Source organism: Hoplias malabaricus, unplaced genomic scaffold (genome assembly GCF_029633855.1).
Source record: "Hoplias malabaricus isolate fHopMal1 unplaced genomic scaffold, fHopMal1.hap1 scaffold_60, whole genome shotgun sequence".
NCBI classification, from domain to species: Eukaryota; Metazoa; Chordata; class Actinopteri; order Characiformes; family Erythrinidae; genus Hoplias; species Hoplias malabaricus.
In genome coordinates, this window is record NW_027101071.1 from 45,001 (window position 1) to 59,867 (window position 14,867).

General features: G+C 58.6%; 1 pseudogene; it reads left to right on the top strand.

Annotated features, from left to right (window-relative positions):
- LOC136684494 (28S ribosomal RNA) overlaps nt 1-553 on the top strand; it is a 4,391-nt pseudogene extending 3,838 nt beyond the window's left edge.
- The last annotated feature ends 14,314 nt before the right edge of the window (nt 554-14,867 follow it).

The following is a 14,867-nucleotide window of genomic DNA, read 5'->3' on the forward strand; positions in this document are numbered from 1 at the left end:
TCGGCTCTTCCTATCATTGCGAAGCAGAATTCGCAAAGCGTTGGATTGTTCACCCACTAACAGGGAACGTGAGCTGGGTTTAGACCGTCGTGAGACAGGTTAGCTTTACCCTACTGATGTTGACCGTTGCTCCGATAGTAATCCAGCCCAGTACGAGAGGAACCGCAGGTTCGGATACATGGTACTCGCGCTTGGCTGTGCAGCTACTGGTGCAAGGCTATCATCCGAGGGCTTACGACTGAACGCCTCTAAGTCGGAATCCCGCCTAGAAGGAGCGATACATCCGCGCCCAGCATCGGTGAGCTTGGTCTTGGATAGCCGGGGTGGGAGGTGCTTTCCTCCCCACCGCCGGTGACGAGAGCCGCATGACACTGGAACCGGACCGGGGCTAATGAACGCCTCGGTCCACCTCCCTCGTCAAAGCAAATGTCTCTTGATCCGGGTGTGAAATGACTCGTAAACGACCTGATTCGGAGTGCGGGTGTCGTAAGTGGCAGAGCGGGTGCATATACCGCGATCCATTGAAAGTCATCCCGTCCACTCAAACATTTGTCGGGGGGAAGGCGAAAGCAAACCCCCGGCCCTCCGGAGCGGTCCAGGTCTGGTTCTCTGGGGCGCGGGCCCCGGAGACTCCGTACACCGGTTAGAGGGAGCCGGTGGCGGGCATAGGGGAGGTGGGTACTCCCCTGTGAAATCCTGGATGACAGTTTTAGGTCTCGTAGTGGGCGAAAATCGGACTTAGTGCAATTTCCGAAACTCTGGTTCTCTGGGGGCGCGGGCCCCGAGAGTCCGTACACCGGTTAGAGGGAGCCGGTGGCGGGCATAGGGAGGCAGGTCGCTCCCTTGAATGGTCCTGGATGTCTGGACTTAGTGCAATTTCTGAAACTCTGGTTCTCTGGGGGCGCGGGCCCCGAGAGTCCGTACACCGGTTAGAGGGAGCCGGTGGCGGGCATAGGGAGGCAGGTCGCTCCCTTGAATGGTCCTGGATGTCTGGACTTAGTGCAATTTCTGAAACTCTGGTTCTCTGGGGGCGCGGGCCCCGAGAGTCCGTACACCGGTTAGAGGAAGCCGGTGGCGGGCATAGGGAGGCAGGTCGCTCCCTTGAATGGTCCTGGATGTCTGGACTTAGTGCAATTTCTGAAACTCTGGTTCTCTGGGGGCGCGGGCCCCGAGAGTCCGTACACCGGTTAGAGGGAGCCGGTGGCGGGCATAGGGAGGCAGGTCGCTCCCTTGAATGGTCCTGGATGTCTGGACTTAGTGCAATTTCTGAAACTCTGGTTCTCTGGGGGCGCGGGCCCCGAGAGTCCGTACACCGGTTAGAGGGAGCCGGTGGCGGGCATAGGGAGGCAGGTCGCTCCCTTGAATGGTCCTGGATGTCTGGACTTAGTGCAATTTCTGAAACTCTGGTTCTCTGGGGGCGCGGGCCCCGAGAGTCCGTACACCGGTTAGAGGAAGCCGGTGGCGGGCATAGGGAGGCAGGTCGCTCCCTTGAATGGTCCTGGATGTCAGCAATTTCTTAAGAAGGGCGCCCTCTTGTGGTCCCATGGCCGAAGTACATGCTCCGAGCCCGGGTATGGCAGTGGGCGGAATGAGACTTAGAGGAATGTTGACGGAGCCATGAGGGGCCCCCCCTGGAGGTCCCATGGCCGAGAAAAGTGCTCCGAGCCCGGGGTGATAGAGAACCGTGAACGCCGCGGTTAAAGACCTCGGGTATGGCAGTGGGCGGAATGAGACTTAAAGGAATATTGACGGAGCCAAGAGGGGCCTCCCCTGGAGGTCCCATGGCCGAGAAAAGTGCCCCGAGCCCGGGGTGATAGAGAACCGTAAAGCGCGCGGGTTTGGGGCTCGGGTCTTCCAGTGGGCGGAGTGAGACTTAAAGGAATATTGACGGAGCCATGAAGGGCCCCCCCTGGAGGTCCCATGGCCGAGAAAAGTGCTCCGAGCCCGGGGTGATAGAGAACCGTAAAGCGCGCGGGTTTGGGGCTCGGGTCTTCCAGTGGGCGGAGTGAGACTTAAAGGAATATTGACGGAGCCATGAAGGGCCCCCCCTGGAGGTCCCATGGCCGAGAAAAGTGCTCCGAGCCCGGGGTGATAGAGAACCGTAAAGCGCGCGGGTTTGGGGCTCGGGTCTTCCAGTGGGCGGAGTGAGACTTAAAGGAATATTGACGGAGCCATGAAGGGCCCCCCCTGGAGGTCCCATGGCCGAGAAAAGTGCCCCGAGCCCGGGGAGATAGAGAACCGTAAAGCGCGCGGGTTTGGGGCTCGGGTCTTCCAGTGGGCGGAGTGAGACTTAAAGGAATATTGACGGAGCCATGAAGGGCCCCCCCTGGAGGTCCCATGGCCGAGAAAAGTGCCCCGAGCCCGGGGAGATAGAGAACCGTAAAGCGCGCGGGTTTGGGGCTCGGGTCTTCCAGTGGGCGGAGTGAGACTTAAAGGAATATTGACGGAGCCATGAAGGGCCCCCCCTGGAGGTCCCATGGCCGAGAAAAGTGCCCCGAGCCCGGGGAGATAGAGAACCGTAAAGCGCGCGGGTTTGGGGCTCGGGTCTTCCAGTGGGCGGAATGAGACTTAAAGGAATATTGACGGAGCCAAGAGGGGCCTCCCCTGGAGGTCCCGTGGCCGAGAAAAGTGCCCCGAGCCCGGGGAGATAGAGAACCGTAAAGCGCGCGGGTTTGGGGCTCGGGTCTTCCAGTGGGCGGAGTGAGACTTAGAGAAATGAAGACGGAGCTAAGAGGGGCCCCCCCTGGAGGTCCCATGGCCGAGAAAAGTGCTCCGAGCCCGGGGAGATAGAGAACCGTAAAGCGCGCGGGTTTGGGGCTCAGGTCTTCCAGTGGGCGGAGTGAGACTTAGAGAAATGATGACGGAGCTAAGAGGGGCCCCCCCTGGAGGTCCCATGGCCGAGAAAAGTGCTCCGAGCCCGGGGAGATAGAGAACCGTAAAGCGCGCGGGTTTGAGGCTCAGGTCTTCCAGTGGGCGCTCGTTCCAGCGGCGCGGGCTGGATGGTTTAGTCCGAGGAGGAGTGCTTAAGTGTGGGCCGGATAGGTTCGAGAGGTGCGCTGGGTTCCTGGAGGTCCAGCCCCGGAGGTTTGGAGCGGGCGATGGAGCTAGCGAGGCCGAGTCGGGTGAGCCTGGGCCGGGCATGGGCGTTGGCGGCGATGGGGGTCTTCTCCCCGGAGGTTTGGAGCGGGCGATGGAGCGAGCGAGGCCGAGTCGGGTGAGCCTGGGCCGGGCATGGGTGTTGGCAGCGACGGGGGTGTCTTCCCCGGAGGTAAGTACCGTGGGGGGCAAGCGTGAGATATTCCAGGCCGGGAAAAGTGAGCTAAATTCGGCAAAGCGTTGTTAAAAAGGGGGTTCGGTTGATTTTTTTGTTAAATCTAAACGAACAAAGGGTGCGAGGCGTGAAAATTGCATTCAGCCGTGATTTTTTGGCAAAGTGCTAACCCTAGTGGTCTCCCAGTGGGACGTTTTAAAGTAGGACTTAGAAAAATTTCTGACCCTCTTCGCCCTAGGTAGCAAGCCCAAAACGGAGCACCTCGGAGTGGTAAAAATTCAGAGGGCATGGGGGTTTCCAGTGCGGTGCCGTCAGGACATTAGGGTTCCTTTAGAAAAGACGAAAGTTTGGGTACACCGTATGTAACTATGACAAGCCCAAGGCTCTGGTTCGCCTGTGGGCATGAATATAGTGAGATTTCCGCGTTATCTCACTGGAGGTGACCCCGGAACGGTTCAAAACCTAAGTCGAGACTTCCATGGAACCCCGATGATGGGAGTTTGAAGCCCGAGGAGTGACGCCCTCTGGGCTAAGGTTGCTGGTAGGTTCGGCCCCCCTCTCTGGAGGTCTAAATGACTTCCATGGACCCCGGTGATGCGAATTTGATGCCCGAGGAGTGACTCACCTCTGGGCTAAGGGTGGTGGTATGCCCGGCCCCCCCTCTGGAGGTCTCGAATGACTTCCATGGACCCCGGTGAAGCGTATTTCATGCCCGATGAGGAGCACACCTCTGGGCTAAGGGTGGTGGTATGCTCAGCCCCCCCTCTGGAGGTCTAAACTGACTTCCATGGACCCCGGTGATGCGAATTTGATGCCCGAGGAGTGACTCACCTCTGGGCTAAGGGTGGTGGTATGCCCAGCCCCCCCTCTGGAGGTCTCGAATGACTTCCATGGACCCCGGTGAAGCGTATTTCATGCCCGATGAGGAGCACACCTCTGGGCTAAGGGTGGTGGTATGCTCAGCCCCCCCTCTGGAGGTCTAAACTGACTTCCATGGACCCCGGTGATGCGAATTTGATGCCCGAGGAGTGACTCACCTCTGGGCTAAGGGTGGTGGTATGCCCGGCCCCCCCTCTGGAGGTCTCCAAAACCTAAGTCGAGACTTCCATGGACCCCGGTTATCCGAATTTCATGCCCGAGGAGTGACGCCCTCTGGGCTTAGGGTGGTGGTAAGACCGGCCCCCCCTCTCTGGAGGTCTAGATTGACTTCCATGGACCCCGGTTAAGCGTATTTCATGCCCGAGGAGTGACGCCCTCTGGGCTAAGGGTGGTGGTAAGCCCGGCCCCCCCTCTGGATGTCTCCAAAACCTAAGTCGAGACTTCCATGGACCCCGGTTATCCGAATTTCATGCCCGAAGAGTGACGCCCTCTGGGCTTAGGGTGGTGGTAAGACCAGCCCCACTCTCTGGAGGTCTAAACTGACTTCCATGGACCCCGGTGATCCGAATTTCATGCCCGAGGAGTGACGCCCTCTCGGCTAGGGTGGTGGTAAGTGCAGCCCCCCCTCTCTGGAGGTCTAAAATGACTTCCATGGACCCCGGTGAAGCGAATTTCATGCCCGAGGAGTGACGCCCTCTCGGCTAGGGTGGTGGTAAGCCAGGCCCCCCCTCTCTGGAGGTCAAAACTGACTTCCATGGACCCCGGTATAGCGTATTTCATGCCCGAGGAGTGACGCCCTCTGGGCTAAGGGTGGTGGTATGCCCGGCCCCCCCTCTGGAGGTCTCCAAAACCTAAGTCGAGACTTCCATGGACCCCGGTTATCCGAATTTCATGCCCGAGGAGTGACGCCCTCTGGGCTTAGGGTGGTGGTAAGCCCGGCCCCACTCTCTGGAGGTCTAAACTGACTTCCATGGACCCCGGTTATCCGAATTTCATGCCCGAGGAGTGACGCCCTCTGGGCTAAGGGTGGTGGTAAGCCCGGCCCCCCCTCTCTGGAGGTCTAAAATCACTTCCATGGACCCCGGTGTAGCGTATTTCATGCCCGAGGAGTGACGCCCTCTGGGCTTAGGGTGGTGGTAAGCCCGGCCCCACTCTCTGGAGGTCTAAACTGACTTCCATGGACCCCGGTTATCCGAATTTCATGCCCGAGGAGTGACGCCCTCTGGGCTTAGGGTGGTGGTAAGCCCGGCCCCACTCTCTGGAGGTCTAAACTGACTTCCATGGACCCCGGTTATCCGAATTTCATGCCCGAGGAGTGATGAACCTCTGGGCTAAGGGTGGTGGTAAGTGCAGCCCCCCCTCTGGAGGTTTCCAAAACCTAAGTCGAGACTTCCATGGACCCCGGTTATCCGAATTTCATGCCCGAGGAGTAGTGCCCTCTGGGCTAAGGGTGGTGGTAAGCCCGGCCCCCCCTCTGGATGTCTCCAAAACCTAAGTCGAGACTTCCATGGACCCCGGTGATGCGAATTTCAAGCCCGAGGAGTGGTGCCCTCTGGGCTAAGGGTGGTGGTAAGCCCGGCCCCCCCTCTCTGGAGGTCTAAAAGGACTTCCATGGACCCCGGTATAGCGTATTTCATGCCCGAGGAGTGACGCCCTCTGGGCTTAGGGTGGTGGTAAGTGCAGCCCCCCCTCTGGAGGTTTCCAAAACCTAAGTCGAGACTTCCATGGACCCCGGTGATGCGAATTTCAAGCCCGAGGAGTGGTGCCCTCTGGGCTAAGGGTGGTGGTAAGCCCGGCCCCCCCTCTCTGGAGGTCTAAACTGACTTCCATGGACCCCGGTGTAGCGTATTTCATGCCCGAGGAGTGACGCCCTCTGGGCTTAGGGTGGTGGTAAGCCAGGCCCCCCCCTCTCTGGAGGTCAAAATTGACTTCCATGGACCCCGGTTATCCGAATTTTATGCCCGAGGAGTGACGCCCTCTGGGCTAAGGGTGGTGGTAAGTCCGGCCCCCACCCTCTGGATGCGTTCAAAACCTAAGTCGAGACTTCCATGGACCCCGGTGATGCGAAGTGACATGCCCGAAGAGTGGTGCCTTCTGGGCTAAGGTTGTGATAAGCCCGGTCTCTCCTCTGGAGGTCTGTGGTTTTAAAGTGAATATTTTCTAAGTCCCTCACCTGAGATTTTAAGAGAATCAGGACCCTCCTCAAGCCTCGTAGCGAGTCCGAGGGAGGTTCATCGTTGTCGGCTATGCGAAAGGGGTTCAGACGCCTCTAATCCTGTGGGCATATGGTTTCTCAGCCTGGTGCCGTCGGGATATTAGGGAGGCATTAAATCAGACGTAAGTTTGGGTAACAGCGATGCGAAACGCTATGCCCAAAGGAGTGGCTTCCCGATGGGCTTGAAATAATGGGAATGTCCGCTCTGCTTCCCTGGATGTGTTCAAAACCTAAGTCGAGACATCCGTAGACCCCGTTGATGCGAATTCCATGCCCGAGGAGTGACGCCCTCTGGGCTTAAGGGTGGTGGTAAGACCGGCCCCACTCTCTGGAGGTCTAAACTGACTTCCATGGACCCCGGTGATTCGAATTTCAAGCCCGAGGAGGTGCACACCTCCGGGCTAAGGGGATGGTTTGGGTGGCCTCCCCTCTGGATGTGTTCAAAACCTAAGTTGAGACATCCATAGACCCCGGTAATCCGAATTTCATGCCCGAGGAGTGACGCCCTCTGGGCTTAAGAGTGGTGGTAAGACCGGCCCCACTCTCTGGAGGTCTAAACTGACTTCCATGGACCCCGGTGATGCGAATTTCATGCCAGAGGAGTGGTGCCCTCTGGGCTAAGAGTGGTGGTAAGACCGGCCCCACTCTCTGGATGTCTAAAATGACTTCCATGGACCCCGGTGATGCGAATACACAAGCCCGAGGAGTGGCACACCTCTGGGCTAAGGGGATGGTTTGGGTTGCCTCCCCTCTGGAGGTCTAAAAATGACTTCCATAGACCCCGGCGAAGCGAATTTAAAGCCCGAGGACTGGCACCCCTCTGGGCTAAGGGTGGTGGTTAATCCGGCCCCCCCTTCTGGATGTGTTCAAAACCTAAGTCGAGACATCCATGGACCCCGGTGATGCGAAGTGACATGCCCGAGGAGTGGCGCCCTCTGGGCTAAGGTTGTGATAAGCCCGGTCTCTCCTCTGGAGGTCTGTGGTTTTAAAGTGAAAATTTTCTAAGTCCCTCACCTGAGATTTTAAGAAAATCAGGACCCTCCTCAAGCCTCGTAGCGAGTCCGAGGGAGGTTCATCGTTGTCGGCTATGCGAACGAGGTTCCAATGCCTCAAATCCTGTGGGCATATGGTTTCTCAGCCTGGTGCCGTCGGGATATTAGGGAGGCATTAAATCAGACGTAAGTTTGGGTAACAGCGATGCGAAACGCTATGCCCAAAAGAGTGGCTTCCCGATGGGCTTGAAATAATGGGAATGTCCGCTCTGCTTCCCTGGATGTGTTCAAAACCTAAGTCGAGACATCCGTAGACCCCGTTGATGCGAATACCGAAGCCCGAGGACTGGCACACCTCTGGGCTAGGGTGGGGATAAGATATGCCCCCACCCTCTGGAGGTTTTCAAAACCTAAGTCGAGACCTCCATAGACCCCGGTGATGCGAATACCGAAGCCCGAGGACTGGCACCCCTCTGGGCTAGGGTGGGGATAAGATATGCCCCCACCCTCTGGAGGTTTTCAAAACCTAAGTCGAGACCTCCATAGACCCCGGTGATGCGAATACCGAAGCCCGAGGACTGGCACCCCTCTGGGCTAGGGTGGTGGTTAATCCGGCCCCCCCTCTGGAGGTTTTCAAAACCTAAGTTGAGACCTCCGTAGACCCCGGTGATGCGAATACCGAAGCCCGAGGACTGGCACACCTCTGGGCTAAGGGGTTGGTATGCTCGGCCTCCCCTCTGGAAGTCTAAAAATAATTAGAAATATTTCTAAGTTCGACAACGAGCACTGGCAGAACTGGATCAAAGACTTCCATACACCCCGGTGATGCGAAGTTTCAAGCCCGAGGAGTGGCACACCTCTGGGCTAAGGGGATGGTTTGGGTTGCCTCCCCTCTGGAGGTCTAAAATGACTTCCATGGACCCCGGTGATTCGAATTTAAAGCCCGAGGACTGGCACACCTCTGGGCTAAGGGGATGGTTTGGGTTGCCTCCCCTCTGGAGGTCTAAAATGACTTCCATGGACCCCGTTGATGCGAATACACAAGCCCGAGGACTGGCACACCTCTGGGCTAAGGGGATGGTTTGGGTTGCCTCCCCTCTGGAGGTCTAAAATGACTTCCATGGACCCCGTTGATGCGAATACACAAGCCCGAGGAGTGGCACACCTCTGGGCTAAGGGGATGGTTTGGGTTGCCTCCCCTCTGGAGGTCTAAAAATGACTTCCATGGACCCCGTTGATGCGAATACACAAGCCCGAGGACTGGGACACCCTCTGGGCTTAAGGTGGAGGTAAGCCCGGCCTCCCCTCTTTATTAAAAAAAAACTCTAAGTCCCAACGGCAAATGCCAGAGCTTTAAGCCGAAACTCAAGAGAGTTCGATCGGTATAACTGACTTGACTATCTGCCCTTAGCCCCCGATGGTTCATTCTATATATGCCCGGAGAAGTGGCTGGTTTCCGGGGCCAAAAAAGCCAAATGGTCTCCTATATTCATGCGACGGGTGCCTAAAGGTAAGTTTACCGCCCCCAGTGAACTGCCTAAGGTCCATAGGCCTCCGACCACTGCTCCCTTAGCGGGGCGGTGGAACGGGCCGCCCGCCGACAAAGTTAACTGTTAAACCCATTTAATTTCAATGACCTTTAGTTCCAACTCCCTCCCTGGGGGGGATTGGTTCTATATATGCCCGGAGAAGTGGCTGGTTTCCGGGGCCAAAAAAGCCAAATGGTCTCCTATATTCATGCGACGGGTGCCTAAAGGTAAGTTTACCCACCCCGGTGAACTGCCTAAGGTCCATAGGCCTCCGACCACTGCTCCCTTAGCGGGGCGGTGGAACGGGCCGCCCGCCGACTAAGTTAACCCATAACCACTGATCGTTTAAGTCTTAAGGCCGGTCGGACCTCGTAAAAAGTCTCCCTCTGGGAGGATCACCCAATCTCCACCCCCCCTCCATCTCCAAACCGAAGCAAGTACCACACGGGAACACTCTGTTTGGGGATTCAGAAATAAATGTATTTATTTCGCAGTAAAACATATCAAAGCCACGGGGGTGCAGAAACACGGAGTGAATCCCGGCTGGGTTGCGCTTTGAAGAGGGTCCGGTTCAGGCCGTTTCGAGGGCGGAAAGACGGTTCTCACGAGCCCGCATCACATCGGCCGCAGAGAGGCCGGCTCGGTAGAAGGCCCGGGCAGTGATGTTGGAGTGGCACATGCTTGTCGTCACTCGATCTCTATCTTCGGCCGGCAGAGTCGAAACCTGAAACAGAGGTGCGAGGTGTCAGAAGTAGGAAGGCCGGGGTTAAGAGCCCACATAAGTCGGATTAAGTTCAACACTCACTTGGTTCGAAACAGCCGTGCGGATCAGGTTGAAGGCCACCGCGCCTCCGAGGCCCGCATCCGTCCACGCGATCCGAAGCAGTGAGTTTGGCTTGCGCAGCTGGTTCCCCCTGTCCAAGAACACGAACCCGTCCCGGGCCCCGTGTAAGTCGCTGAGTGCGGTCAACCAGGCCAGCTCTGTGGCAGACAACCCGATCGGAGCGTCCCCGAACGAGGCGTTGGTCTTGTGTTCACGAACATAAACCACGAAGCCGGTGCCATCCGTGGTGCTGGCTTGCCTCAACTCTCCAACCGTCAGGTTGAGAAACACAACCGACCGGTGACCGGTTAAGACAGACAAAAGGCCGAGCAGGTACCCCTGGAGCATCCGTAGCGTCGACCGGCGGGCGGTGTCCCCCGTCCGGGCCGCGTCTATGAGCTCTGGGATTCGGGTCTTAGCGTGGCTTAGGAAGACCCTGAAATCCGAAGGTTGCGGCAAGCGACTCAGCTTCGCTCTCTTCACGCGCTGGCGATGGCCCAGAATCGTGCGTGCGATGTCCCGATGAGCCTTGGCGAAGGTCAGCTTCAGCCTCTGGAGCTCTTCGGGGCTGACCCCGGCGGTCTCTGGGTCGAAGGCAGCGACGTGGGAGACGAACGCCTTGGCGCTGTGCAGGTAACACTTAACGGTTGTCGAAGCGTAACCCAGTTTCTGAAGGCTCTGTACCCAAGTGGGAACGTTCGTGTGATGGACGAAAGACAGGTCTGTGAATTGGCAGCCGGGCGGGGCGCAGTGAAGCAGGAACCGAATAACGTGGCCCCGTCGCTGGCGAGAGTTCTCGATGTCCTTCGGTGACGCGTCGACCCGCAGGTAGAACTTCTGAAAGTCGTCTACCGAACGGCTGACGTAGGTGTCCCGAAACCGATGCGGGATCACGAGCTGCCTCCCCCGGGAGGTTCGCCGTGCCCGCTCGGTCTCTGAATCCGTGTCCGAGGTGGATTCGGCAGGGGAAGACTCGCTCGGTTGGTAGTCGCTGTCGACCGGCTCCGGCGTGGCTTGGCCCGTAGTGGCTTGGCCCGGGGAGGCTTGGTCCGGCGAGGCTGGGTCCGGCGAAGCTGGGTCCGGCGTGTTGGGTCCCGGCGTGCTTGGGCCCGGCGTGCTTGGGCCCGGCATGGCTGGGTCCGGCATGCTGGGGCCCGGCGTGCTGGGGCCCGGCGAGGCTGGATTCGGGGAACAGGATACCGAGGGCGGTGGAGGGTTCCGCGGCTTAGACTGTTGATAGCGACGCAGAAGGTGGATGGTGCGAAGGCGTCGAGCGGCAGAGAGAGCGATCCGAAGGGCGAGGCCTTTGAGGGAATGCGCCGAGCCCAGGTGATCCGCCGGCGAAGAGAGAGACGGCAGGCCGCAGAGAGGGCAGTCGAGCTGGGACGAATTCTCCCCACTTTGGTCCAGTCCCCGGAGAAAGTCAATGTCGGCAGATCCAAGGCGGTGGAAGGTGGTATAATGGGAAGTCAGATCCGTAATGGCTTGCTCGCAGAGCGGGCAAGCATCAGGCGTGGTTGGCTCCGGCGTGCTTGGGTCCGGTGAGCTTGGGTACAGCATGGTTGGGTCCGGCGTGCTTGGGTCCGGCGTGCTTGGGTCCGGCGTGTTCGGGTCCGGCGTGTTCGGGTCCGGCGTGTTCGGTCCCGGCGTGCTCGGTCCCGGCGTGCTCGGTCCCGGCGTGTTCGGTCCCGGCGCGCTCGGTCCCGGCGTGCTTGGTCCCGGCGGCGAGGCTGGATTCGGGGAACGGGATCCCGAGGGCGGTGGAGGGTTCCGCGGCTTAGACTGTTGATAGCGACGCAGAAGGTGGAGGGTGCGAAGGCGTCGAGCGGCAGAGAGAGCGATCCGAAGGGCGAGGCCTTTGAGGGAATGCGCCGAGCCCAGGTGATCTGCCGGCGAAGAGAGAGACGGCAGGCCGCAGAGAGGGCAGTCGAGCTGTGATGAATTCTCCCCGCTTCGGTCCAGTTCTCGGAGGAAGGCTGCGTCGTCCGGTCCGAGTCTGTGGAAGATGGTAAAGTGGAAAGTCAGATCCGTAGCAATGGCTTGTTCGCAAAGCGGGCAGCTATCCATGGTGAGAGACTGACGGCTCCGAGTGAAGGCGACCCCTTATATAGCCCCCGGTTCGTGCATAATTAGGGGTTATGGGCGTTGATTGCTCCCGTTCGCGTTCGACGTTCGCCCATCTTGGGTGTATGAACCAGTGAGAACCAAGACCGATAGCGTATTACTGCCAAAATTAGTCCCGGTTTCCGAGCCAGGTGCCGGGCAGAGCGATGGGGAGTGGTCCCCAAGGTCCGTGGGGCCTACCACTGTCATAAATCCGAGTGGCTTCCACTCGGTCCGCCTCGACCGGGTACCTTTAAGGTCAAGTCCCAACCCCGGATCTCGTATCACGGTGGTATTGGGACTGCCTGTGGGTCTATAGGCCACCGACCATCTGCCCACTTGTGGGGCGGGTGGAACGGGCCGCCCCGTCGATTGTTATAAGCCCGTTGTGTCCACCCCGATGATTCGTTCGATGTATGCCTGGGAAGGTAAAACATTCCTGGGCATGGGGGGTCGAGCGTATGAGGGGTTTCCCCCGTCCCGAAAGAGAGAGTTTTCCGACCGATGATTCGTTCGATATGCCTGCCCGGGGAGGGTCAACTTCCCTGGGCACCGGGGGGTCGAACGTATGAGGATTGTCCCCCTTTTTAAACCCATAAATTTGCCCGTGCGCGAGTCGACGGGGCCGCGTAACCCCCCGAGGCGTTGGCCGGCGGTCATCCGCCGGTCCGTGGGATCTCCCGACCTTTCCCCTCCTTTGAGCGGGACGTGGGAGCGCACCACCGGGCCCCCGGCTGGAAACGGCCGGAGGCAAAGAGCGCATTAGAGGTGACACGGATCGGTCTTCCACAGACCGCGGCTGGAAGTTCGCAGGGTCGGCCTACGGGATCCGACCCTTCGTCTTCTTAAACGCAGACTTCCGTAGGCTCCGGGGGGCGAAACCGTAAACCTTTGCCGACCTCCTCGCACTGCGAGGGGGCCAGGATTTGCGGCTTGTCCGCGTATCGGTCCTACCAAGGACCGCGGCTGGAAGTTCGGTGGTGAGCCCTCGACCTTACGAGATTGAGGGCAAAACCCTTCGTCTTCTGAACATCAGACGGCTCCGGTGGTGGCGTACCGTAAAAACCTATGCCGACTTCCTCGCGCTTTGAGGGGGCCAGGATTCTCTTCCATTCTCTTCCCTTAACGGCTGTCCTTCACGGCCGTTCGAGCTCGGTATACGCGGAGCACCAGGGGCAGGCTTCTAAGCCTAAATACAGTGCTTAGAGCGATCCTCCCCACCTTGTGCTCCCAGCCTCCATGGCTCGTGGATGCCCGTAAGAGGCATGTCCGCTTGTCCAGAACGGTTCCGAGGGGGACTTAGTCGGCCGGTCGATCCAACAGTAGGTCCGTTCAACGTCCGCGTCGGTGGTGCCTTAGGGTCGGGATCCGTTTGAGGGAAGGACCCGGCCCCTAGCCTGCACCGTCCGGGCGAGAATCATACGTTTTCCAAGTTGCCAAGTCGATTGCAGACCCCCACAGCGGGGTCGCGTTCGATCCTCTTCGCTGGTGTCCCCTGAGATCACTCTCACGGGCTCCATGCGCCCCCTCTCTTTCCCCGTCCGGGGTTTGAGATCCAAGGGGGGTCGGTCTGGTTGATCCTGCCAGTATTATATGCTTGTCTCAAAGATTAAGCCATGCAAGTCTAAGTACACACGGGTTTTGGTACAGTGAAACTGCGAATGGCTCATTAAATCAGTTATGGTTCCTTTGATCGCTCCACACGTTACTTGGTATAACTGTGGTAATTCCAGAGCTAATACATGCAAACGAAGCGTTGGAAGGGTTCTGGGGGTCGGCGTGAAATGCTCTCCCGGCCCCTGTCCCCCGGATACGTGCATTTATCAGAACCGAAAAACCCTCCCGGCTCCGGTCGGGTCGCTTTGGTGACTCTAGATAACCTCTGGCCGATCGTTAAGCCCTCCGGGGCGGCGACGTATCATTCGAGTGTCTGCCCTATCAACTTTCGACGGTAGGCTACGTGCCTACCGTGGTGACCACGGGTAACGGGGAATCTGGGTTCGATTCCGGAGAGGGAGCCTGAGAAACGGCTACCACTTCCAAGGAAGGCAGCAGGCGCGCAAATTACCCATTCCCGACACGGGGAGGTAGTGACGAAAAATATCGATGCGGGTCCTATGAACCTGTGGAGCGTAATCGAAATGAACTCAATCTATGTCCGTGAGTGATGACCCATTGGAGGGCAAGTCTGGTGCCAGCAGCCGCGGTAATTCCAGCTCCAATAGCGTATGCTAAAGTTGCTGCAGTTAAAAAGCTCGTAGTTGGATGTGGGGACAGGTCTCGGATCCCCTGTACTGTCCGGGATGGCGTGGGGAGCTCCTTCGGGGGTGACCCCCTGTCTCTGGGTGGATGTTGGGACCTGGTCCCTACCCGCCGGTGTCCTCTGCTCGCCGGCCGCGGAGAAGCCCTTAGCTGGGTACTTCACTGCGGTGCACGGTGGGTTGGAGGGTCCGGAGCGTTTACTTTGAATAAAGCAGAGTGCTCAAAGCAGGCCGACACGTGCCATGTCTGACTGAGCTAGGAATAATGGAATAGGGCCCTTCCGCGGGGCTTCGGGGTCTCTCCTTCGGGACGGCTGGTCGTTCCGGAGTGGGGCTCCGGGGCTTCCACGGTCCTGTTTCGTGGGTTTTAAGGACCGAGGGCAATGATTAAGAGGGACGGCCGGGGGCATCCGTACCACACCGATAGAGGTGAAATTCGTTGACCGGTGTGGGACGAACGAAAGCGAAAGCATTTGCCAAGAATGTTTTCATTAATCAAGAACGAAAGTCGGGGGAGCGAAGACGATCAGATACCGTCGTAGTTCCGACCGTAAACTATGCCGACCCGCGATCCGGCGGCGTGAGGCTAGCGACCATGACCCGCCGGGCAGCGTGAGGGAAACCACGAGTCTTTGGGCTCTGGGGGGAGTACGGTTGCAAAGCTGAAACTTAAAGGAATTGACGGAAGGGCACCACCAGGAGTGGAGCTTGCGGCTTAATTTGACTCAACACGGGGAATCTCACCCGGCCCGGACACGGTAAGGATTGACAGATTGATGGCTCTTTCTTGATTC